The sequence below is a fragment of the Mustela putorius genome, unplaced genomic scaffold (assembly GCF_011764305.1).
Source record: "Mustela putorius furo isolate JIRA1106 unplaced genomic scaffold, ASM1176430v1.1 tig00003853_pilon_pilon_pilon, whole genome shotgun sequence".
NCBI lineage: Eukaryota > Metazoa > Chordata > Mammalia > Carnivora > Mustelidae > Mustela > Mustela putorius.
Genome location: NW_025422005.1, coordinates 63,701,118 through 63,726,513, shown reverse-complemented (window position 1 = coordinate 63,726,513; position 25,396 = coordinate 63,701,118).

The following is a 25,396-nucleotide window of genomic DNA, read 5'->3' as shown; positions in this document are numbered from 1 at the left end:
TTATTGGCCTTTACTAGGGACTTGAGGCAATACTAATCTTGGAAAACATTCATCAGAATTTTAGCTTTGAGGTTCCCTAGACCTAGTAGCCATAAACCTAGGCTGCAAGTCCAGCAAGGTTGGCTTATTTCTGGATCACTCTTGAGACAAACCCTTTAGGGTCCCACCTTAATGCAGAAATATTGTTTCACTCCCCAGATGGGGCAGGTCGAAGGTTTTATTTTTTCACTCTCTCCCTTCAAGGCTCCCAGAACCACAACTAGGTTCTGCAGCTGTTTATTCCAAATAGGCAAGTGTGCTTGGGTCAACAGCAATTTTGGATGCTGGGCTTCCTTTTTTGGATCCTGAGCGACTCCCATGGTCTTGTTAGCTCTTAAGTGCTTTTAAGAAGATGCTTTTATATTTCGTCCTTTCTTTTTGTTATCTGCAGCAAGAAGGTTAATTAAAATCACTTAGATTGCCATCATTAGAAGAAATCTCACCACAAAACCTCCCTGAGGCAATGACAGATGTTGGCGAGGATGCGGAGAAAGGGGAACCCTCCTACACTGTTGGTGGGAATGCAAGCTGGTGCAGCCACTCTGGAAAACAGCATGGAGGTTCCTCAAAATGTTAAAAATAGAACTGCCCTATGACCCAGCAATTGCACTATTGGGTATTTACCCTAAAGATACAAACGTAGTGATCCAAAGGGGCATGTGCACCCGAATGTTTATAGCAGCAATGTCCACAATAGCCAAACTATGGAAAGAACCTAGATGTCCATCAACAGATGAATGGATCAAGAAGATGTGGTATATATACACAATGGAATACTATGCAGCCATCAAAAGAAATGAGATCTTGCCATTTGCGACAACATGGATGGAACTAGAGCATATCATGCTTAGCGAAATAAGTCAAGCAGAGAAAGACAACTATCATATAATCTCCCTGGTATGAGGAAGTGGTGATGCAACATGGGGGCTTAAGTGGGTAGGAGAAGAATCAATGAAACAAGATGGGATTGGGAGGGAGACAAACCATAAGTGACTCTTAATCTCACAAAACAAACTGAGGGTTGCTGGGGGGAGGGGGTTGGGAGAAGGGGGTGGGATTATGGACATTGGGGAGGGTATGTGCTTTGGTGAGTGCTGTGAAGTGTGTAAACCTGGTGATTCACAGACCTGTACCCCTGGGGATAAAAATATATGTTTATAAAAAATAAAAAATTAAAAAAAAAAAAGAATCTGTAGCAACACCCAACCTAAAGAAAGGTATTAAGGGAAAAATGAAACAACCCACATAAAAACACAAATTCAAGGTACCATTGGACGGCTCTAGCTTGAGAGATGTCATGGCCTGTCCAAGGTCCTAAAGCCAAGCGTGGGAAGAATCAGAATTCCATTTTCCCACTCCAGGGTTCTAGGAGAAACGATGTTCCAGTGAATAACTGCCTTGTGGTATTAGAAAGGCAAATCTTCCTGGGAGCGATGGAGCTCATTGGTAATGGCCTCCTGTCAGGACAAAACTGTTTCAGTGCCACATGACTGCTTCCCAGAATCTCTCTGGGTGCACGTACACTGACTGTCACATCTCAGCCTGGAGATACCGCATGGCACGCACCATCCACTGGAACAACACACCAAATAAGTGGAATGTGTGCAGCAGCACTGTTTCAAAGAACAAAAAGGACAAAAAGCTGGGAGAGAGGCAATCTTTTGCTGGCCACTGTCTCTGCCTTTCAGTGGAGCCTGGATCTGCGTTGGATCTGACTGGGGCTCCATCGTGGAATATGATAACAGGTTTGTTGTTGTAGCTTGACACTTTCATCTGTTAATCTTGTGCTTTACTCATGAAGCGTGGTTTAGCTCAGATCCGCTCAGTTCCACTTGCCTCAAAACAGTCTTGCCCGAGGGCATGCCATGTGCTCTGTGCTGGGGGTTCAGGGGTCAGGAGTATGGGCAAGACACACACAAACTTCTTTCTAAGAGACTGCAGCAGGTGTAGACAGACACAGGAACATAATGATTACATCCCAAAGCACTTCACTATTGGTGTCCCCAAAGAATTACTTCTTTGGGGTCAGAGTGTGGGGCTATTTCTACAGATGGTTTTCTTCAACAGTTTAGGTCACAGCTTACATGTTAGATCTTCAGTCCACTTAAATTCAGCACCAGAGCAAACACTGATTTCTGTATTAGGCTTCAATTGAACTCAAACAACGCTGACTACAGACTCAATATTTCTAAGAGCACATGTGTGCCCTTTAGCTGTGAGTCCGTTCTATTTCTCTGGACCTGATTTCTCCAACTGCCGGAAGGAAAGAGTGTTCTTAGTTGAAAATTCAGCCCTAAAGAGAAGCTGGAGACTATGCAAATCTTTTGAGAAATCGGTTTCTCACCAAATTATTCGTTCACTTTTACAAATTCAAAAGCTGGGATAAGTTTCAGGGAAGGAAAAAAAAAAGGAAGAAATCTGATCAGATAAGCTTCCATGCTTTCTAGCTTTTGGGCACTAATTCACTCTGAACTGTGATCCAGCTTTCACCATCTAATATTTCCACCCATCTCTAAAGGGTATAAAGAGTAGACAGTTTCTTGATTTACTGGTCAGGAAATAATGGGGAAGTGTGTGTGCGTGTGTGTGTGTGTGTGTGCCGATGTTGTGAGGGTTATGGGAAAGACAGTGGGAGTAAAACCTACCTTGAACAAAAATAATGCATATCCAAAGTGAATCTGGCATTTGACACTGAGCAGGATGAATTTTCTGCACAGTGTTTGATATACATGGGGAAATGGAGGAAGGGGAATGGTGCTGTGTCAGCATACAGATTGCAAATGCAATAAAAATGGTATCTGAAACTAAGGAGGGGAAATGGGAAACAGTTTAAAACACTCTGAGTGGAAAAAGGGAAAGCAGAGGTAGTTGTCTACGTGGAGAAAAATAAAGGTGAGTCAGAAAAGGAAGCAAGAGAGGAAGGAACAGAGGAAGGGGAGCGGGGGGTGGGCAGAGAGAGAGAGAGATAGAGACTGAGAGACAGAGACAGAGTCAGAGGGAGGATAGAAAGAGAAGGACAGACAGAGAGAAACAAAGAAAAAGACTTGCTTTGCCCTGTTTAGTACTTACCCAGTCTTAGCAACAACTCTGCAAAGTCGATGTTATCCCTATTCTCCAGATGAGGACACTGAGGCTTTGGGGGTATGGCTAACTTGCCCAAGGTCACACAGCTAGATTGATGGAGTTGGAATTTAAAATTAAATCCACCTAACTCTGAGGCCTGTGTCCTTCCACTTCCCGGTAGGGGCCCTTCTACGTGTTCTGGGGAGTAATCCTGTGCTCACAGTGGGGCAGGGGATTAGAATTCTGAACAAAGTGCTTTCTAATCATTTTACTGTCAGAGGCCCTCCACTTTACTTAGTACCAAACTCCCATTTTTCCAGTGTGAAAGGAGGCCTTTGCAAAGTAGAAAAAGTGCTTTCATTCCAGAGAGAACCCTAGGAATAAGAAAAAAGGAATCCGTAAAGAAAAGCAGTGGGGGAGATAGCTAATACCACTAGTTTCATTCTCATAAGAGAAAAAAGAGACATTTTAGAAAAGATCTATTGTGTGAACTTGAAAACAAGAAGTAAGGTCAGAAGTGCTATGGTGGCAGGTCCGTGGAGGAAGTAGCCACTAGAATAATAGCCTTGATTGCAAGCCAGTGTTAATTAGGCTTGTGGGCTCTAAATGAGCAAAGAAGATTGAGCTCTAACCATCAGTTCCCACATGGATTTTTTTTTTTTTTTTTTTGGTAGCACAAAAAATTATTTAATTTTCCTTTCACACTGTCCTTTTGAATCCTTGCATTAATAAAATCACTTTGTGGAAATATCAGCAGCAAGAAATATAAAATACTAACACCAAGCATTTTTAAAATGCCCATAAGAAGCAGCTAGGAAATTGACACCCAATTGCCAGACATGTTTTACAGCTTTGCTCTTTACCACAGATCCGAGATGATTTTTCTTATGGAGAATTTTCAAGTTTCCAGATGCATCAGGCTGAAGAGAGCAAGATCTAGTGCGAGGCAAGTGCCTGCTCCATTCCTGCTTGAATCAATGAGAAGAAGCATGGAAGCAAGGGGTCTTGTACCAGAGAAGAGAAAGCGTGCATCATTCAGGGAGAGAGAGTAAGAAAGGACTGCTTACCCTTGGTTTACTCCCTCTGTAGTCTGTGCTTCAAGTTCCTGATACTCATTAACATTTTTTTGCTTAATGTCTGTCTTCCTAAATAAACAGAGAAGCTCCATGAGGCTGGGGCTCTATCCGTTAAACCTCATGGAAGACGCAGTAGTAGGGGTTAAAAATCTGGCTCTGGCACTAGGATTACTGTTGTTCCCACCCCAGCCCCACTACCTGTTAGCTTTGTAGCCTTGGGAATGTTCCGTTTTCTCAGCCACATTACAGGAGTGATTGTGCAGAAAAACAACATGATTTAATATTTGTTATTATAGTGGCTGGTACCTATATAAACCAGATAACACTTTTGCTGCTATAATTATTCTTTATAACTGTATACCCAGTGCCTAGCTAGTATGGTGTTGTTCCTGCAAAATAGTGGGTTTTGGGTTTGTCTTTTTTTTTTTTTTTAATGAATGGGTAAGTAAGTGAAACAAAAATTTTATTTCTTTTTCCTCTTGGAAGGAAATCGTTTTCTTCTTAAGTGATTAGAAAACCCAAATTTGCCAGACTACTTTAATTTTGTTCCACATGCTGATAGAAAGTCAAAATCAAGACAAATGCCTGGGGCATCTGGATGGCTCAGTGGGTTAAGCCTTTGCCTTTGGCTCAGGTCATGATCTCAGGGTCCTGGGATCAAGCCCCACATGGCTCTCTGCCTCACCGGGAGCCGGCTCCCCGCCTCTTTCTCTCTGCCTGCCTCTCTGCCTACTTGTGAGCTCTCTCTGTGTCAAATAAATAAGTGAAAAAAAAAAAAAAAGACAAATGCCCAACGTGGTACACTGATACATTTTGTTTAAGTACCCATACTCCTAATGATTCTAATAATACATGTAACTTCTGTTTCATAATTATTTACAGGGCAATTATGTCTGTGAAAAGGCAATTGACAGCCAACCCTTGAATATATTCTAGCTCTTAGTGAACATGCTTTACCTTAACTTCCAAATGGGATCAACGTTTTCCCACTGGTAATTCTGTAGAATAAAGAGCTCCCCTGTTTAGAGCTACCTTTGAAGCCAATTCATTATTCTTTCTGTGAATTTTAATGTCCTTATCTTTTTTTCTCTCTCCCTCTTTCCTTAAAGTTATATTCTAAAACATCTGTTGTGGAGGTTATAGCCAATCAAGGAATGAATAATTTCTCTCTGATGGCAGTGCAAGCTGATGGAGACCACTGTTTGCTCATGGATGTGACACCACATTTAACGAATCCTATAATACGAGAAGAGGCTAATGAATGTGAAACATTCTAGTATTTCAGGCTAGGCTCTTACAGCCCCAGAGAGCCTGAGTAATTGTTGTTGGGTGCTTTTGTATTCGATGGCCATTCTTTTAAGAGCGTCTCTTTTCCTGCACTGAGACATCTACAAGAGATAGGACGAGGTTGTTTAGGGTGCTGCCTGCTGTTCATAATCTCTCTGAGCTCCAAACAACGTAAACCTTCTTAGTGACCAGTGGCACCAGTATCACCTCCGTGGCATTTATTTTGGGACCATGACTTCTTGCTTTTTTGAAAGAGTGTAGTCTAATAGCCTAGGACAGGAATCATTCTGAAGAGTAAGGCCTAAGAATGATGAAAAATCAGGACTAGCCTGCAGTGTGGGGGCCCAGGCACAACCTCCCATTGCTCAGGGAAGACAGCAAGGTTCATTTCAATATCAATTATTTTCAGTTTCGTATTTGGCTTCCTTTTTTATTTGTCTTACATGACTGAAGTTAAGCTTTGAGTGTGTCTTTTATTGATTTTTATGAGTTAAATTTTTTATTTTGAAATAATTGTAGACTCACATGCAGTGGTAAAAAAATAATGCAGAGGCATCCCATGCTGTGTCCTCTACCTAGTTTTTCCTAGGGAGCGTCTTTGAAAACTGTAGCATGCTCTCATAAGCAGGATGTTGCTATCGATACAGTCAAGACCCAGGTCCATGGCAAGGGTCCCACACACCCGCTTCCTCCACCCTCCTTTATCCTTAACCCCTGACAATCACTAATGCATTTTTCATTTCCATAATTTTGCAACTTCAGGAACATTGCATAACTAGATTCATACAGGATATCCATTATTTTAATCTTTAGGAGAAAGAAAGCTGTAGCCAGGGATGGGCTAGAAGTTAAAAATCAAGGTGCTTGCCTGGTACCACTACTAAGTAGTGCTGTGATTTCAGCAAAGTCATCTAATGGCATCTTAAAGGGAGTTAGATCTGATGATCTCCTAGGTTCCTTGCAATTCAAAATTGTTCTGATTCCATGACCAATATGCTATCACAGATAAACTGAAACAACAGGAGGGCAGGGCTGAAGCTTCAGGAATGAAGGAGGGTCACTGTCCAGGTATCTGAGGATATTTCAAACAATGTTCTCATCCTCTCTACTAGAGGGTCACTTTTGGATACTCCCTGCCATGTGAAATCTCTCTCCATTTTCAGTTATAGGAGACAGTAGAATATTCAGGAATTTCTCTCCCTGCCCTTTCATTAAGTGGGGTTATAAGGGCCTCTCTGAAATGCACCAACAGAGGAAAAGCATCCTACCTATATTCAAAACTTCATCTTCTCTCACTCTCCATGAATGCTAAGAAAAGACACTTGGGTGGTCTGCATCCAGGGACACTTCCGGTCAGGAGGAGTCCCTGCGGACTGCAGGGTGCAGCGGGTGGGTGGGCAGGCTGTTAGGAGCCAGTAGCTCCACTGGCAAAGCAAGGTGGTTCAGGGCGAGTGTCACGTGTCTGACACGCACACTCGCACAAGGACCTAGGTGTAGAAGTGGTGTGTGCACCGTCACTACCCCGAAAGTCTTCATAATTTTATCTTCCACTTATATTTGATAAGTAGAGTTTCATGGATAATGGCATAGGTGTGTGTGTTCACGGCTGTGGCTTGCCACCCCACTGGCACAGAGTCTTTACATGCCCTGCCAGCCCAGAATTCTGGGGGATACACCATGTGTGGGTGTCAGGGAGACCCAAAGCCAGTACCAGGTAACTAGGGTACATCTACGACTGAGTAAATGGGCTGCTGAGCCCCAAGAGACCATGCATTCTATTCAAGTCAGAACCTGCTTTGAGTGCTACAAGAAGGCAATGCTTTCTAAAACTCATGAATGGCCAAGGAACCTTCTCAAGTCTTTTCTCACTTGTGTTACTTCTCTAAACTTAAGCTGAAAATGATGACATAAAGAGAGGGTTCTCGTGATTCCCACTCCCGTTCAGTCCTTCCTTACTCCTCACCAAGTCAAAGGTGAAATGTGCATGTACTAAGGAGTGAAGTCAAAATAGTTGTGTTGAGGCGCCTGGGTGGCTCAGTAGGTTAAGCCTCTGCCTTCAGTTTAGGTCATGATCCCAGGGTCCTGGGATCGAGCCCTACATCGGGCTCTCTGCTCAGCAGGGGGCCTGCTTCCCGCCCCCTCCCCCACCGCCTGCCTCTCTGCCTACTTGTGATCTGTCAAATAAATAAATAAAATCTTTAAAAAAAAAAAACAGTTGTTTTAGTTTTACGCACTGTTCTCACAGCTCTGGGAAGAACAAAATACATATATGGATACACCATGAAATATGAATGGTGTAATTTTGGTGATTCTGTGTATCAGTTAAATGCTCTAATACTTGCATTTAAAACAGGCATTGCCCAATATCACTATAAATAGTAAAATTCATCATCATAATGTCAAATTTTAATTTTTTTTTTACTTGAAGCCACATTCAATAAAAAAGAAACTCCATGATGAACCAAGAGACAGATCACAGAAGAAAGAAGAAATAATTTATGCTAGTATCTTCAGTGACACTCTCCCCTGTTCTGTATAAGAAGTCCCACGCTTTCATCTTACACTGGGCTCCCAAGTGATACAGCAGCCTCGGGTGGTCTGATGGTCGGGGGATGCCAAGCACACACAAATAGGGAGAAGCTTCCTTAGATGCATTCATTGATTTTTTTTTTCAGTTTAAAGAAAAAAAACCAACTTAGCTAACTCTATCAAAATATTTTTATTTTGTCTGGGAAGGACACAAAGTACTCGACAGAACTGAAGGAACACCTGAGACAACAGGCTCAGGAAAAGCAGAAATCAGGAAAGTTCAGAGATGCAGCTGTGGGAAGCAGAGGTCAGTCCTGTGGGTATTGTGGTTAAAGTTAATCTCTTCCAGCTGGTTGTCTCTGCCTGTGCAGGTCCACTCAGCAGCCTCAGTGTGGAGGGGTATTTCAATTCATCCACCATGGCTTGCCATGTGGTTAGAAGAGGGCAGATCTCCTTGACTGACAGTACCCCAAGACTGCACACAGTAGGAAAGTCACTCCCCAGATAGAAATTGGGGTGCTGATCAGCAGTAAGGGAAAATGCCAGATGAGTTGCAAATTCAACAAATCTTTATTGCACAAAAGAGATCTTCTGAAAATGTAATATCTATACCACCAAAGTATTTGTGCACACCAAAATCCTGATTTTAATATTCGGGTTGATTCCATCAGTCCACATATCTATGGACGACAAAACTTGGATAGATTACTTTCATTTATTCTTTCATGATTCACGCAGGAACTCATATTGAGAGCCCGCTACAAGCTGCATTATGTCAGATACTATTGGTCAATATCAGTGATGCAGCCGTGGGAATGATAGACATGATCCCTACCTTCAGGGAGTTTGTAACTTAGAAAGACTAGGATGACAGCTATAAGATTGTCAGAGATTATGAGAACCTAATGAATACATGTTTTATCACACACCAACACACCTGCAAGTGTACACACAAAGGAAATGCCGTTGGATTGTGACATTGATGTCCAAGTCCTGCTGTCTGAATAGATTTAAAAAAACTGTAGTGGTGTTTACAAAAGCATGGTCTTTTTCATTTTTCAAATATCACTGGCTTAGGCTACACCTGTCTGGTATGGCTAAATCTTTTGAAGGTTCTGTGGATCCTTTTCCATAGTCTGCATGGTGGTTGAGAGAATGGGCTCTTGACACCTAGCTGTCTGTATACAAACCTGATACCACCATTCATAGCTGTGTAAGCCTGAGCACGTTCCATAACCTTCATTCCTTTCTGTAAAATGAAGATAATCCCCTACTACCCAGGCTGGTACTTAATCAGTGCTGGTCTATTACTACTACTACTACTATTGAGTTGATGTCATCATTTCACCTTTATTGGCCACATTCACTAAATGCTAAGGAGCTCTCATCCCTTCCCCTTTCTCTCCATTGTCTAAATTTAGTGTTTGTTCTTAGAATTTTCTGCAACGATGGAAATGTTCTGTATCTGCATTGTCCAAAGAGTAACCATTAGTCACACATGGCTCTTGATCCCCCTAAATGTGGTTAGTGTGACTGAGGAATCGAATTTTTCATTTTATATCCTCTTTATTAGTTGAAATTTAAATTTCAATTGCCACCTGTGGCTAATAACTAACATATTGGACCGTGCATGTCTAGAAAAAGGAGCTTTGATTGAATAAGGACAACAAAGAATCTTTGATTCACATGCAAGGGAATCTCTCTGATAGGAACATAGCCCAGTTAGAGGAGAAAAGACGGTTTAAAGGTTATCTTCTCCCCCTCTTCATCTTGCTTCTCTTCTTCTCTCTTTTGCTCTTTTCCTTTCCTTCTCATATAGCAATGACTTGAGGGGATCCCTCGTTTATCAACTTTTTCATCTTTCGAGGAGTCAAAGGTGAGCCCCAAAGTGAAGGTGATAGGAGGCCAGCCCCTAGACTTGACCTTAGCCTGAAAGGATAAATGATTCTTGCTGGTCTCACACATACCAGCTCAGTTCACTGGTATAAAAGACCGGAAAAAAAATTGGAGCAAAAGCCTAGCTGGTGACAAGGACTTTGCATTTTTCTAAGCTCTTTGTTGGACCTCTCTGTTCATTAGAAACTTAGTTGGGGGCCAGGATCCAGGGACTTCAGTTCTTTGCTATGAAAGTTTAGAAAGGGCTATCAGACTTTAAAAGTCCCTAGTTATAGCCGCGTTCTTAATTCCCTTTAGGTGTAATCTTTAGAAATAATATTACCAAGTTTTCTTCTTGCAGAAGACTTTGCAAAACGCTGGCCACCTGATTCTTATTAAGATGGTACATGAAGATGCTTGGCGCGAAATAAAGCTTTGCTTGACTTTCAAAAAAAAAGATGGTACATGAAAATAATGCTGAGAAATGTGCCCTTTTGTCCTCAGCATTTCCTCAAAGGTGACTGACATATTCCTTAGACTCTTGGAGGCATCCACAGTCTTGAAAAGAATGAGAATTATTGCAGCAGAAATGCAAAGAGGAAAAAGAGCCAGGTGAAAGGGTTTTGACTTCTGTTATAGACTATTGGAGCCCACAGCAGAAAGAAGTTTTGAAAGGCAAAACTTTTGAGTTAGAGAAGATTCATCAAGAGAAGGTAGATTCTGAAAAATCATGAGGACAGCCCTCAAGCATACAGGACATAAAGATTCTGCCAGAATATAATACTGGGAAGGGAAACAAAAAGATTCAAATGATCTTGCCTCCAGTGACTTGAAATGATCATTGAGACCTGGAGGGAGTAAAAAGTGGGATGGGGCATGGGCTCAGAGAAGGAGCTGAGAAAGGAGCCCCATATAAGGGAACCAAAGGGAAGGGAAAGGAAACAGCAACAAAAGATCACTCTCCCCCAGTACAGTGGGTCCTATGGAAACTAGACCAACCCCGCAGACCATATCTCAACATTCCAGGAGGTACTGACCAACATCTAGCCAGGAATCCACATTGACTCTTCATGTTGTCCCTGATGCCTGGTGGGACCCTTTTAGTAGTGCGTCTTCTAGCGCACTCTTTATTGGGTTGTTCAGCAGAAGAAGTGAGGCTTTGCTGAGCCCCACCACCCAGCTGAACCATCCCAACTAGACATGACTCCATTTTTTAACTCCTCTGGAACCCTCAGAACCCCCTTAACTAGGTGATGAAAATGTCTGATGTTGACAGGCATGTGGGTAGTGTGTAGGGAAACATGGATGGATTGCATGGTAGAGAAACCCACTCCAGTGATACAGAGAATAATTCACAGTCTTACTTTTCTTAGAGCCAAAGGTCTGTATTTTTATAATATGGATGCTTTAGGCCCTCCCATCTATGTTTTGTCTTCCCAGTTTTGCTAAAATGTAGGAAATACTGTATTGATTTTTTTTTTCTTTCTAAGGAAAGGTAACTTTCTGATTTTTTTTTCCTTTTGGGCAGAAATATGGCCCCATGTATTAGCCATTCATCTCTGGTTGATAGCACATTCAATTCAATTCAATCAGTTTCACCAAGAATGTATTGAGTGCCAATTCTAAATCAGGCACCATGCTACTTCCTGGTGATACAAAATTGAATGAGACATGATTACTTGCATTCATGGTCTGGAGAGAGCTTAGTTCTGTGTAACCTTAAAGATCATGTTGTTCATTAATACATTCTTGTTGTCACTATGGGGCAATTGGTAGACATGAAAACATTTCAGTAAATGAGTCTGGCTTTTTTTTTCCTTGGCTGCAAAGTACTACTTGACCTATTCAAAAGTGACTAATGTGGCCCTTTAAAAGAGGTTGAAGAAGGTCTTTGGTGGTTCCGCCTATTCCAGCTTCTCTTTTTGCCAGTTCTTACCTTCATCACTCAAACTTCTCGGCTGTGAAACCCTTTCCCACTCCCATGACTACCTCATGTCCCACCTGCCTGGCACTGGGTCAGACTCCTGTGTGTTCCCAAAGCCGAATTCCTATTGTCTTGGTTGTTCCCATTTAGCTCTTGGAGACAGATGCTTGAGGGTGGTTGAGTGGGTAGCTGGAGGCTGTCCAGCTCCATTTGGCTTGTGCTAATAATTTAGAAGGTTTTGGTTTATTTGTTTCCCATTCTGGATTTTTTAAATGGAAATTTGCTGAGTGGGGTGGAAAGGTAGCAGGTGGGTGAGGCTGGAAGAATGGGGCTGGGTGCATCATTCCTGCCACCTGTTAGGCTGAGAAATTCATTCCTTTATCTTTTGTGCTTTGTCTCCACCATCTGCCAACATATGTGAGTCAGGTCTCTTTGGTTACAAATAAGTTACAAAAACTAACTTGACCTCATTTAAGTGAAATGGATGTTTATTTTGAAGACATAGGGATCTTTCACAGGACCCAAGAACAGGTGGACCTCGGGAGGGATTTTTTGTTGTTGTTGTTGTTGTTGTTGTTTTTTAAATTAAATTTATTTATTTTCAGAATAACAGTATTCATTATTTTTTTCACCATACCCAGTGCTCCATGCAATTCGTGCCCTCTATAATACCCACCACCTGGTACCCCAACCTCCCACCACCCCCCCGCCACTTCAAACCCCTCAGATTGTTTTTCAGAGTCCATAGTCTCTCATGATTCACCTCCCTATGAATCTCATGATTCACAATGATTTCCCCCAATTCCCTTCTCCTCTCTAACTCCCCATGTCCTCCATGCTATTTGTTATGCTCCACAAATAAGTGAAACCATATGATAATTGACTCCCTCTACTTGACTTATTTCACTCAGCGTAATCTCTTCCAGTCCCATCCATGTTGACAAAAGTTGGGTATTCATCCTTTCTGATGGAGGCATAATACTCCATAGTGTATATGGGCCACATTTTCCTTATCCATTCGTTCGGAAGGGATTGTGAATGAGCACCTGGAAAGTCTGGATCTCTCCCTTTTTTATCCCTTATCTTTATTTTTCATGATTCACTGGCTTTCCCTCTCTTTTTCTCTTTTTCTATCCATGTTTCTGTCTTTGTCTATAGACTCTCTAGATTTCTTGTCTAACATGTGGAATATGGCCACCTGAGAGCATCCAAATTCAGATGTTACGTTTCCATTCAGATGCAAAGACTGACCAATACTTCTCAGTCTCAGTTCCACATCCACATCCAATTAGTAATATTGGTCTGGTGCTTATCCCAGGTTAAATTAACCAGGAGGAGAGGTGTGGGGACACATAGTATGAACTTGCTGGAAAGACGAATTTCTGTGGACCAAGAGACAATCCCTAAATAAGGGAAGATAATTGAGAATAATAGAAGATCTACTAGATAAAATTATCCCTAGAGATGTGCTATAGCATATGCCTTTCCCCCTTCTAGATCCCTCTAGTTCATTGTTTATATACCTTTGCCACAGGAAGATATAATCATTGTAATTCTTCAGGGCTACCCACCTGTATTCAACCAGATTCATACGGTGGCAGGTAATAAAATTGCAGTGGTTGTGGATCTCCACATATTAACACCTTGGTATCTAAGTTCTCAAGTAGTTGGTTTGTCATTCAAGAGGCTGTGAGTGTCTCTGCTCAATTAACTATTGAATATCCAGTGATAACAATAAAGGAGCAATAGCTCCTTGGATTTCTGGGTCCTCATTTCTCCTCCTACTCATCAAGAAAGGGAAATAGTGATATTTGGAAAGTAAAGGCACTTGAGTTCGAGCCCTGACTCTGCTGATCATCTGTACACTAATGTGATCATAACATCCTTTTCCTCATCTCCATGTAGTACAATGATGTCTGCTTCATAAATTAATTCAGGGACTTGTTAGATACCTATTACAAGCCAGGCATTGTGCTGGGTTGGTGATACAAAGGCTCTGCTCTCACAGATTTTACAATATAATTTGAAGACCTACATTAAGAAGAAAAAATATTTTAATTATCATAAAATACATATTTTATAATTATTACAAAGTATTTTAGACATTAAGGGAACTATAAAGAATAATAAAGTGAATATTTGTATATGCATGATCTACTTGAGACATAAAATATTCTCATGGCTGCTGAAGTTCATAAACACATGTCCCTCCTTTTCCTTTGAAGAAACCTCTTCACTTAATTCAACATTAATCATTACCATGCATTTCTTTACACATTTATGTTATAGGTTGAATTGTATCCACCCAATATATTTAAGTCCTAACCCCTAGTACATGTGCATGTGACTCCATTTGGAAATAAGGCATTTATAAATTGTCAGGTTAAAGAAAGATTATTAGAGGGGTGCCTGTGTGGCTCAGTTGGGTGAGTGGTTGACTCTTGATTTCAGCTCAAGTCATGATCTCAAGATCCATGCTCAGTGTGAAGTCTCCTTAAGATTCTATCCCTCTCCCTTTGCCCCTGCCTCCTCTCTTTCAGAAAGAAAAAGAAAGAAAAGAAAAGATTATTAGGGTAGGTCCTACTCTACTATCACTGTGTCCTTATAAAAAGGGGAAATTAGGATACAGAGATATACACACACTGGGAGAAGCCATGGGCAGGACACAGAGATAGACACATACATGGGGAGAAGCCATGGGCAGATGCAGGCAGAGATCAGGATGACGCATCTATGAGTCAAGAAACGCTACAGGTTACCAGCAAACTGCCAGAAGCTAGTCTACATGGATGGCACAGATTCTCTTACACCCCTCAGATGCTAACCCTGATGATCCCTTGATCTCAGATTGAGATCTCCAGAACCATAAGACACTGATAGCCTCCCAAACCCTAAGACACATTTCTATTGTTTCAGCCATCCTGGTTGCGGTACTGTTACTGTATTATTACATATTATATGTAAAGTGTGTAACAATGTATTGTTACAGCATGGTATTGTTACAGCAGCCCCAGCAAACTAATACAACTTACTCCATCTATGTGTTCCTCAAACAAGTTATAACTGTGTGGAGGTATTTTTAAACTTAACATAAACTACACCATGCTGCAGGTAGTCTTGTATAACTCAAATTTTTATCTTAGAATTATGCTTATGACATTCATCCGCTGGTATATAGAGCTTTAATATCTTTATTTTTATTGTTGCATAGTGATCCATTTTATAAATACACTTTAGTTGAGACAGTTTAATTATCCATTTTCCTGATGATGTACATGACAGACAATACTGCTTTGTACATTCTCATCAATATGTCCCTGAATGCATTGAAATAGTTTCTCTGTGGTTTATACTTAGGAGTTGAATTTCTATGCTGTTATGTATTGTGCAAATTTTCACTCCGACCAGTGGTATTAAGTTTATGTTGTTCTTGTTGATACACAACCTCACTAACATACAACGTCATCTGACTTACAAATTGTTTCCAATTAGTCAATATGCGTAGAGCAGATATTTAAAACTATGAAGGGTTTTATGAGCAGGTCAATACAGGGTCCTATGGGGATGCACGACGGGTTGAAATTAACTAGTGGTGTGGTAGAGAAGTTCCCTTGAGGGGGTACCACACCAGCTGAGACTTGAGGTGGAAATGGGTATCAGCCAGCTGGTGGGAGTGGGGGTAAAGACAGCAGCTTTATCAAGAGTGTAAAAGTGAACGTAATTACAGCTTTGTTGAGCAGGAGGACAGAGAGCACAGCCACTAATGTTAATATAGACCCTAGATGGTGATTAAGGTAAGTCCTCTTCCTGGAGGGGAAGCAGTGGTCAAAACATCTTTTTTTTTTTTTAACAGACTCTTTTTAAATAGCCTTTTTCTTTTAAATTTCTTCTCAGTGTTCCAGAAGTCATTGTTTATGCACCACACCCAGTGCTCCATGTAATACATGCCCTCCTTAATACCCACCACCAGGCTCACCCAACCTCCCACAGCCTCCCCTCCAAAACCTTCACATTGTTTCTCAGAGTCCACAGTCTCTCATAGTTCATCTCCCCCTCCAATTTCTCCCAATTCCCTTCTCCTCTCCAGCTCCCCATGTCTTCTATGTTATTCCTTATGCTCCACAAATAAGTGAAACCATATGATAATTGACTCTCTCTGCTTGACTTATTTCACTCATTATAATCTCTACCAGTCCCATCCATGTTATACAAAAGTTGGGTATTCATTCTTTCTGATGGAGGCATAATACTCCATAGTATATATGAACCACATCTTCCTTATCCATTCGTCCATTGAAGGGCATGTTGGTTCTTTCCAATTTGGCAACTGTGGCCATTGCTGCTATGAACAATGGGGTACAGATGGCCCTTTTTTAAAAAATTTTTTAATTTGTTATAAACATATATTTTTATCCCCAGGGGTACAGGTCTGTGAATCGCCAGGTTTACACACTTCACAGCACTCACCAAAGCACATACCCTCCCCAATGTCTATAACCCCACCCCCCTTCACCCCCCAGCAACCCTCAGTTTGTTTGTGAGATTAAGAGTCACTTATGGTTTGTCTCCCTCCCAATCCCATCTTGTTTCATTGATTCTTCTCTTACCCACTTAAGCCCCCATGTTGCATCACCACTTCCTCATATCAGGGAGATCATATGATAGTTGTCTTTCTCTGCTTGACTTATTTCGCTAAGCATGATAGGCTCTAGTTCCATCCATGTTGTCGCAAATGGCAAGATTTCATTTCTTTTGATGGCTGCATAGTATTCCATTGTGTATATATACCACATCTTCTTGATCCATTCATCTGTTGATGGACATCTAGGTTCTTTCCATAGTTTGGCTATTGTGGACATTGCTGCTATAAACATTCGGGTGCACGTGCCCCTTTGGATCACTACGTTTGTATCTTTAGGGTAAATACCCAGTAGTGCAATTGCTGGCGGAGAAGTAGCAGGCTGAGACTACTTCAGCTAGCAGGAGATCAGCTAGACAGCTTATCTAAGGATTGCAAACACCTGCAAATCCATCAGCAGATCGAAGAGAAGAAGAACAGCAATTCTGGAAACAGAAAAACAACCACTTTCTGAAAGGTAGGACTGGTGGAGAAGTGAATCCAAAGCGACGGGAAGATAGACCCGGGGAGAGGGGCCAGCTCCCAGCAAGCAGCAGAGCAATGGAGCACAAAATCAGGACTTTTAAAAGTCGGTTCCGTTGAGGGACATGGCTCCAGATGCTAAACTGGGGCGAAGCCCACGCGGGGTCAGCGTGGTCTCAGGTCCCGCAGGGTCACAGAAGGATCGGGGGTGTCTGAGTGTCGCAGAGCTTGCGGGTATTGGAACGGGAAATCCAGATGGCCCTTCTTTTCACTACATCTATATCGTTGGGGTAAATGCCCAGTAGTGCAATTGCAGGGTCATAGGCTAGCTCTATTTTTTTTTTAATGCTTTAACTTGATTCTTTTATTTATTTTATTTTACAAGTACTTTACATTTTATTTTATTTTATTTTTTAATTTCTTTTCAGTGTAACAGTATTCATTGTTTTTGCACCACACCCAGTGCTCCATGCAATATGTGCCCTCCTCAACCCACCACCTGGCTCCTCCAACCTCCCACCTCTCAACCCTTCAAAAACCTCAGGTTGTTTTTCAGAGTCCATAGTCTTTCATGGTTCACCTCCCCCTCCAATTTCCCCCAATTCCCTTCTCCTCTCCAGCTCCCCATGTCTTCTGTGTTATTCCTTATGCTCCACAAATAAGTGAAACCATATTATAATTGACTCTCTCTGCTTGACTTATTTCACTCAGCATAATCTCTTCCAGTCCCATCCATGTTGCTACAAAAGTTGGGTATTCATCCTTTTTGATGGAGGCATAATACTCCATAGTATATTTGGACCACATCTTCCTTATCCATTCGTCCATTGAAGGACATCTTGGATCTTTCCACAGTTTGGCGACTGTGGCCATTGCTGCTATAAACGTTGGGGTACAGATGACCCTTCTTTCACTACATCTGTATCTTTGAGGTAAATACCCAGCTGTGCAATTGCAGGGTCATAGGGAAGCTCTATTTTTAATTTCTTGAGGAATCTCCACACTGTTCTCCAAAGTGGCTGCACCAACTTGCATTCCTACCAACAGTGTAAGAGGGTTTCCCTTTCTCAAACATCTTTTTGAACTCAGTAGTGACACCTGTTGAGTGCCAAGGCTGGGACATATGCCTTGAAGGCTGGATGAAGAGGTATTCTTTTCTCAATATAGATTTAGATCAGAGTTCAAAAGCTGGAAGCAGTAGGCTGACTTAGATTCTCAAATGTATTTTGTTTGTATGTCACAATAATTTTTTATAATTTTTTCATAATTTTTACACTTAATGCCTCTAGTGTTTGGGACACCTAATTTTATATGTCAGCTTGACTGGCCGTGGTGTGTACAGAGTAAACATTATTTCTGAGTGTGTCTGTAAGGGTGCTTCTGGATGAGATTAGCATTTGAATCAGACTAAATAAAATAGATTGCCTTCCTCCTTGTGAGTGGGCATCATCTAGTCTGTTGAGGATCTGAAGAGAATAAAAGGAGAAGGAAGGGAGAACTGTCCTTGCTTTGCTTCCTGCCTCCCTGTGTGAGTTGAGCCATCTCATCTCATCCCCTTCAGCTTTTGTACTGGGATTTAAACCATTGGCAACCCCCATGCTCAGGTCTTTGGACTTGGACTAAATTTATACCACCAACTCTCCTGGGCTTCCGGCTTGCAGAAGACAGATTGCGGAACTTCTCAGCCTCCAAAAATGCGTGAGCCAATTCCTCATAATAAATTTACATTCTGTATATACACAAACTTTCATATGGAAATGTATATATATATATATATATATATATATATATCCATATCTTATTGGTTCTGTTTCTCTAACTAACTAATTCAGAGTCCTATGGAGACCCTAATACACTAATACAGTGTCGAATAGCATTAAATGAATTAAGTTACCAACATTCTTTACTGTCTTATACCCCCTTATCTCCCTGGTCTCTGAGGTTAAATTTAAGTTTGAGACCCCAAACTAAGACTGTAGTGATATGTGTAGGGAGTGGGAAGGGACAAATTGCACACTCTGGACATAGGCTACCTAATTGTAGATGCTCTAGTTGAAGTCTACAACTCTGGTGGTAAGCTACCACCAAGAAACCTTAACTGGAGGATCTAGGACCACTTTGGCCCTTGGGACTGGACTCTATTACTCCTCTGGCAAGTTGAGGAGCTGGAAGGCTGACAGTAACACAGCCCACCTGGTTTTCACAGATGGCCACTTCTCAAGACTGCAGAAATCTGTGGAATATGGTGTATGGGGGGCTGGTCTGGGAGTGGGAAGGGTTGCGTTTTCCCTGAGAAGAGAGAGATTTCTACTGAGAGACTTTAGAAAGGGTTTTTGGTAGCTGAACCAGTTACCATGCTGGCAGGGAGCCCTGGTAAATAGTGGGGGAACTACCCATGAGGGATACCCTACCTTTCCGGCTCAGGAAAGTCCAATTCAGTAGAACCTCCTGTACATTTCTAGGCTTATAGCTCCTTCCCAAAATTGCCCCCGTCCTTCCTTGAAATTTCCTTTCTGTTTGAGGTGCATCTGGTGTATTGGTTGTGGGGAGACTGAGAGGTCAGATAGCAGGGAGAAGGGAGCCTACTTTGTTTATTAGGCTCTTGCAGAAAAGGATACCAGGCCTTCCACATGGCCGTTAAGATGATTTATTAGTGGAAACAAAACAAAAATGGGTGGCATTGGAGTGGGAAAGAGAGATGCACTATTAGAAATGAAATGCTTTTATTTTTTTTTTCTTCGCTCATGAAAACTTGGCAAAATATTATGAACTTTGCCAAAAGAGGTTAGATTCCCGTCATATTTTATCTCTTGTGGCAATTGTAATTCCTAGCACCAGAATGCCCTCCTGCACCACCTTCTGGTTCGTAGATCCCAAAGAGGTTGGGTATTCCCTCTCAGAAATTCATTCTTCCTTGAACTTACAACATGTTCCCACTCTGAGGGCATTTAGAAGGAATTGCTTAGAAAAAGCCCTGCAGGGAGCCCATCATAATGATGAAGTTTTAAAGAACACCCCAGACCACTGGTGGGGAATCACTAACCACCCTCCTGTGTTTCGTTTTCCTTCCCGATCTCCAAGCTTTTTGCAATCCTTTGGTTTGGTTTCCAAGGCAGAATTTACAATATGTTGCTGACTGAAGAACAACTGCATTTTATCCAACAGTCTTGTTGGGTTTCAATTTCTCACCAGGAGAACCAACTACTATTTTCCCATGGTCTCCCCCAATGGGTTCATCTTTATTTTGTTTCATGGCCTCCCTTAAAATGGAATGGAGAGGGGAGTGCAGGAAGCATGTGTGCCCTTGGCAAGCGGGCTGCAGGGCAGATGTTTTTCTTCCTTTTTTCTAAATGGGGAAGCAGAAAATTTCATGTTTGTGTGCATGTGTGTGTGTGTGTGTGTGTGTGTGTGTGTGTGTACTGAGTCCTCTGCAGTGTAACAATAGGAAAGAAAATGGATCTTCTATGGCTTCAAATAAAAGCCAAATGGGAGTCTGGGCTTATCATTCAGACGGTGTCTGCTTGGGTTTCATGACCCTAACATTGCGCCAGCATCTCCATTTCTGATCTGTTCAGCCAATCATTTCACCTGGCAAGTGGTTGTTTCATGTGGATAAGGGCCTCCGTGTGGAATTTAGAGGCTATAATTGAAAGCCCTGGAAATTTGCTTTCAAAGCCTCGTTTTTAACCAGAGGATGCCAATTGCCTTTTACGACTCGATCGCACTGCCTTTATGTGAATCCAGTTGAGTGGGTTTTCTTTAAAAAGCAGACATAGTGTTCTTCCCCCATCTGTTTGCAAATGTTTTATTCAATATTTGTTTCTCATCAAAATTCGGGTATCACTTTCCACATCTTCACATACCTGAGGCGAGCTTGCCTTCCAATTCAGTGCTCCTGATTGGCTGTCCTTCTCCTCTTGCACTACCATTGTTCATTTCTTCTTTTCCATATCAGGCCTGAAAAAGACTCCACAGGTGTTATCATATTTAGCATATTTTTTTTCTTGCAGCTCAGAATGAAGATAGTGGTTCTGCAGGGTCTGATAGGAGTCTATGGGCTAAATCGATAATGAGCCTGTCGAGACCCATAGGCCCGCGATTGTTCTAGCCAGGCCAAAGGAGGGGAGCAAAGTGCTGTCTGCAGCCCCAGCAGTGAGCCAGATGCAGAGAGCAGAGGCAGTCCAGGATTAACGAAATCGCACCGACTCGGCTTGCACCCAGAGCTAAAGCAGCTTTGGGAAAGGCATATGGCAAAAAATAAGCCAAAGTTAATCACAAAGTCAGGCGTCCAATAAAGCAGCATCTGCTTGAGAAGAAAAGCACATCAGCCCCCGCACAGTGACTTCTCTCTTGCTCCTGTCAAGCAGGGGGACGTGCAGAGTGGGATTATCAGGGCAACGAACCACAGTTCCGCGGCTCCCAGGGTGGCAGCCGAGCTCAGGCCCACGAGCACCTGGGGCTCAGAGAGCCACTGAGCACCTGCCCAAGGCAGCCAGCTGTGGCTCAGATGATCAGAGGCGGAGGTTAGGACAGCTCTGGGGCTCACCCCCCTCCTTTTCCTTCCCACTCACAAAACAGCCACCACCATGTCTGTTGTTTCCCACCAATTCTGCCTGCCTTGCTGGTTATCAGCAATCGTCTGTGCACTCAAGTGCATGACCTCATTTAAAGAGCTTTGGCAGAATGTCAGCATCGTGTTTTTCCCTCCGCCTTTAATGATGGCGTCCCTTTTGGCCACTTGATTCTGAGTCTGTCATAATTGTCACAAAGAGCTTCTGTGTCCGGGATTTGTAACCCTCCCCCTCATCTCCCAAAGAGACAAGAAGAGGCCAGAGGGTTGCAGACCATCATAGGCTTGCTGCCATGCCTAGAATTTGTTTTCTCAGTTATTATAGAAAATGGCCATGGTTTCAGCTCTGGGCTGCTCTCCTGCTTGAAATTCGATTACATTTTCTGAGGGGTACTCTATGGGTTATGGGGGTGGGATGTAAATAAGTGTCATTTAAGAAAATAGCTTTCCCAGTCACCTAATTTTGAGAAAACTGGGTTTTACAAAGTCTTGTTGTACAAAGTTTCTTTATTTTAGGGAGCCTTGATATTTTTAAGATGTGATGTGCTTTATGAATGTGGATAGTGTGGAGTCGGCAAAATTTCCCAATATCTTTGGTATTAGAACTCTCTTTGGAAGAGTATTTGTTATGGGTTGAATTGTGTCATTCCCCTTCCCCCACAAATTCCCATATTGGAATCTTGTCTTGTCAGTGTCAGCTGCTATACCAAAAAAGCTATAGAGTGGGTGGCTTAAACAAGATTTATTTCTTACAGTTCCAGAGGTTGGAAATCCATTGGCCGATTCAATGTCAGTGTGAGCCCCTTCCTGGTGTATATATGGCCATCTTCTCGCTGTGTCCTCACATGGTAGAAGGGGCAAGAGAGCCCCCTGGGGTTTCTTCTATAAGGGCACTAATTTCATTCATGAAGATTCTGACCTCCTGACCTAATCACCTCTCAAAACCCTCACCTCCAGATACCATCACCTTGGAGATAGGTTTTCAACCTTTGAAGCTGGGAGAGTAGAAGCATTCAGTCTCTAGCAAGCCCCGATTCTCAGTAGCTCAGAATGTGACCTTATTTGCAACTAAGGTCATTACAGATGTTTAAAATGAGGACATAATGGAATAGTCTGGGCTCCTAATCCAATGTGACTGCCATCCTTATAAAAGGGGCAGATTTGAACATGAAGACTGACACACACCCAGGGCAGAACTCCATTGGTCAAGGAACCACCAGAAGCTAGGACCGGGGTCTGTGACGCAGCCTCGCATAGTGCCTTCAGAGGGAAGGTGGCTCTGAGGACAACTTGATTGCAGACTTCTAGCCTCCAGAATTATGAGAGAATAAATATCTGTTGCTTAAGCCACTCGGTTTGTGGTACAGTGTTTCAACAGTCCCAGAAAACTAACATAGTATTCAGGGGAATACTGTTTTGAATCACTTACTTTGAGAACTGCTGCTTAACAGACTTCTCAGAATAGTAATTATAGCCATCTATGAACATATTTGCAGAAGTTTAAGATTTTAAGAAGAGTAAGTCTCGATCTAAGACTTTCTGTATATTTGTGGGTCGAGTTAATTCTGATTAAATTGATGTTATTTCACATTTAAAAGAAAAATCTTGGCTCAACCACATGAGATATTTTTGTAAAGCAAATGGACATGCTGCCCTCTTAGAGCCCCAAATTCTCAAATTATAAAACTAGTTTCATTACTTAAGCCGATGGTAATCTTTCTGCTTTGCCCAAATAACTGCTGCAGTCTTTAATTAGATGGGTTGACAAAAGTGTCCCAGGAGTTACACTAGCTGTCTTAATTGTATTCCTTTACCCCACTGACTTGAATGAAAATGGGATGCGCTACAATCCGGGGCAGCACGGGGCTGGGGGTGGAGCTAAGAGAGAATTCCTAAGGTTGACTAGGGGGGCCCAAGTTGGGGGGTTTTATGGATGGGAAAAAATTAGAATTAATTTGGAGACTGACCTCAGTTTGTCAACTTTTTCTTTTGGCCACCAAGGACATTAAGACAACACCAAAGGACAAAATGAACAAGAACCAACAAACACCATGTGCCAATGACATCATTTACATGTTTATTTTGTCAAGCAAGAATATTAAAACAAGAACCAATTAAATATACCCAAAAAACCACCCCAAATCAACCTCTGCGACAACCATGTACTCGTGACCCTGCTTATAAAAGTGAAGACTATTTCTTAAATTAAGAAGGTCAAAAGAGTAAGATACCATGATGATGCCAGTGAGTTATGTGTTTTGAGTGCTACGTGCTGGGCACATTCTTAAATGTTTTATATGCATGAACTCAATCCTCACCAAAAACCTGGAACGCCTTTCACTTAAAAGAGAGGAAACTGAGGTACCAGAGTAGGTAGTGAGGCTGTGAGTTGAAGTCACAGATCTGACTCTGGAGTGTGCGATGTTATGATCTTGAACATCCTGTGATTCTGAATCTCTGACAAGATGGCCCTTTCCAAAAGAGAAACCTCAGCCCACTGAGCATGTGTGGATGTTTTTATTTTAAATTTCTCCATGTTGCTGCAGACCTGTGACAACATCGTCACAGAGCAGCCTGGACCAGCGTTTGAGAAGGCGGGCTGCAGCTGAAGGCTTGGTGCCAGCAAGGGACAAGAATAGAAATGGCTGGTGCTGTTTGTGGAGGGAATTCCGAAGGTAGACAGTGGAAATGGCTCATTTCATTTTCATCAGTCATCTACATAGCGTGGGAGGGCTTGAGCAGCTATATAAAAGTGACTACAAATCAATCCTTTCTGTTGACATTTTGAAAAGACTTCAGGGTGGCTGAAAGTCAATGTATCAAATGTTATTAAAGGTTTCAAATGACCAAGCCAAAACTAACATTCTTTAAATTTAACCTCAAAATCTGGGCTTTGATTCAGTCCTAGGTTTGGTGTAGGGGTGTGTGTGTGTGTGTGTGTGTGTGTGTGTGTGTATGTTTGTGTGTGAGTGTGTGATACGATTTGGATTCCATAGCTGAGAAGCATGTGGAAACAGACCACATAAGCCACTCAAAAGGGAACAGCATCAAGTACATCCCTGATCTTCTGTACTTGGAAATTATACACAGATGTAGCCTTTGCAAGCAAAAACCTTCCTGGTATATAGTGATTTAGTGAAAAGAGCACTGCTTTGGGAACAGATATACAGGGGTTCAAATCCTGACACTTCTACCTTGCTGAATGGCCTTGGAAAACGAGTCTATTTCATTTGTGAAATGGGAACAATCAAACCTTATCTTACAGGTTTCAAATGAGGATTAGGCTAATTTGTGTCCAATGCTTTGCATTTTTACTGACCGAAAGAGAATTCTAATTGTCGAACAGGTATATATACAGTGTTCATATTACCAGATCCTGTTCTAAATAACTTCCATTTGTAATAATGACGAGGGTAGATATTATCATTCTTTTCATTTTACAGTTAAGAAAAATGAGATCTAGAGAGTAACTTGCCAAGCCAAGGTCACAGAGCTGATAATGGTCAAAGGAGAGATCCAAACCCAGGCATCCTTGCACCAGAGACCATCACTGCTCTGAATCACTGTTCTGTAATGTCCTGATAACGAAAGTTGAAATACTTCCAGTCTTAAGGATTTATCAGGTCACCATAATTGAAAGATTTGCTTTACCAGAACTTTAGAAGCAAAGGAAATAGTTGGATCTGGACAGATTGTATATGGATTTAATTAGCTGTGCATATGCATTGCTAAATTCATAGAAATTTTACAGGGTGGATTTTCTTGTTAACCACCACTTTTTTCACACTAGCGGTTGGCACTAGTGTGTACGCATCAGCTTCCCAGATGGCTCCTATTCCTCTCCTGTCTCTTCCCATTTACCCGCCAGGGTCCCTTCTGGCCTGACTCCCTCCCCACCCCTCAAGGTTCTGTCCTGGCTGTCACTAGATGCA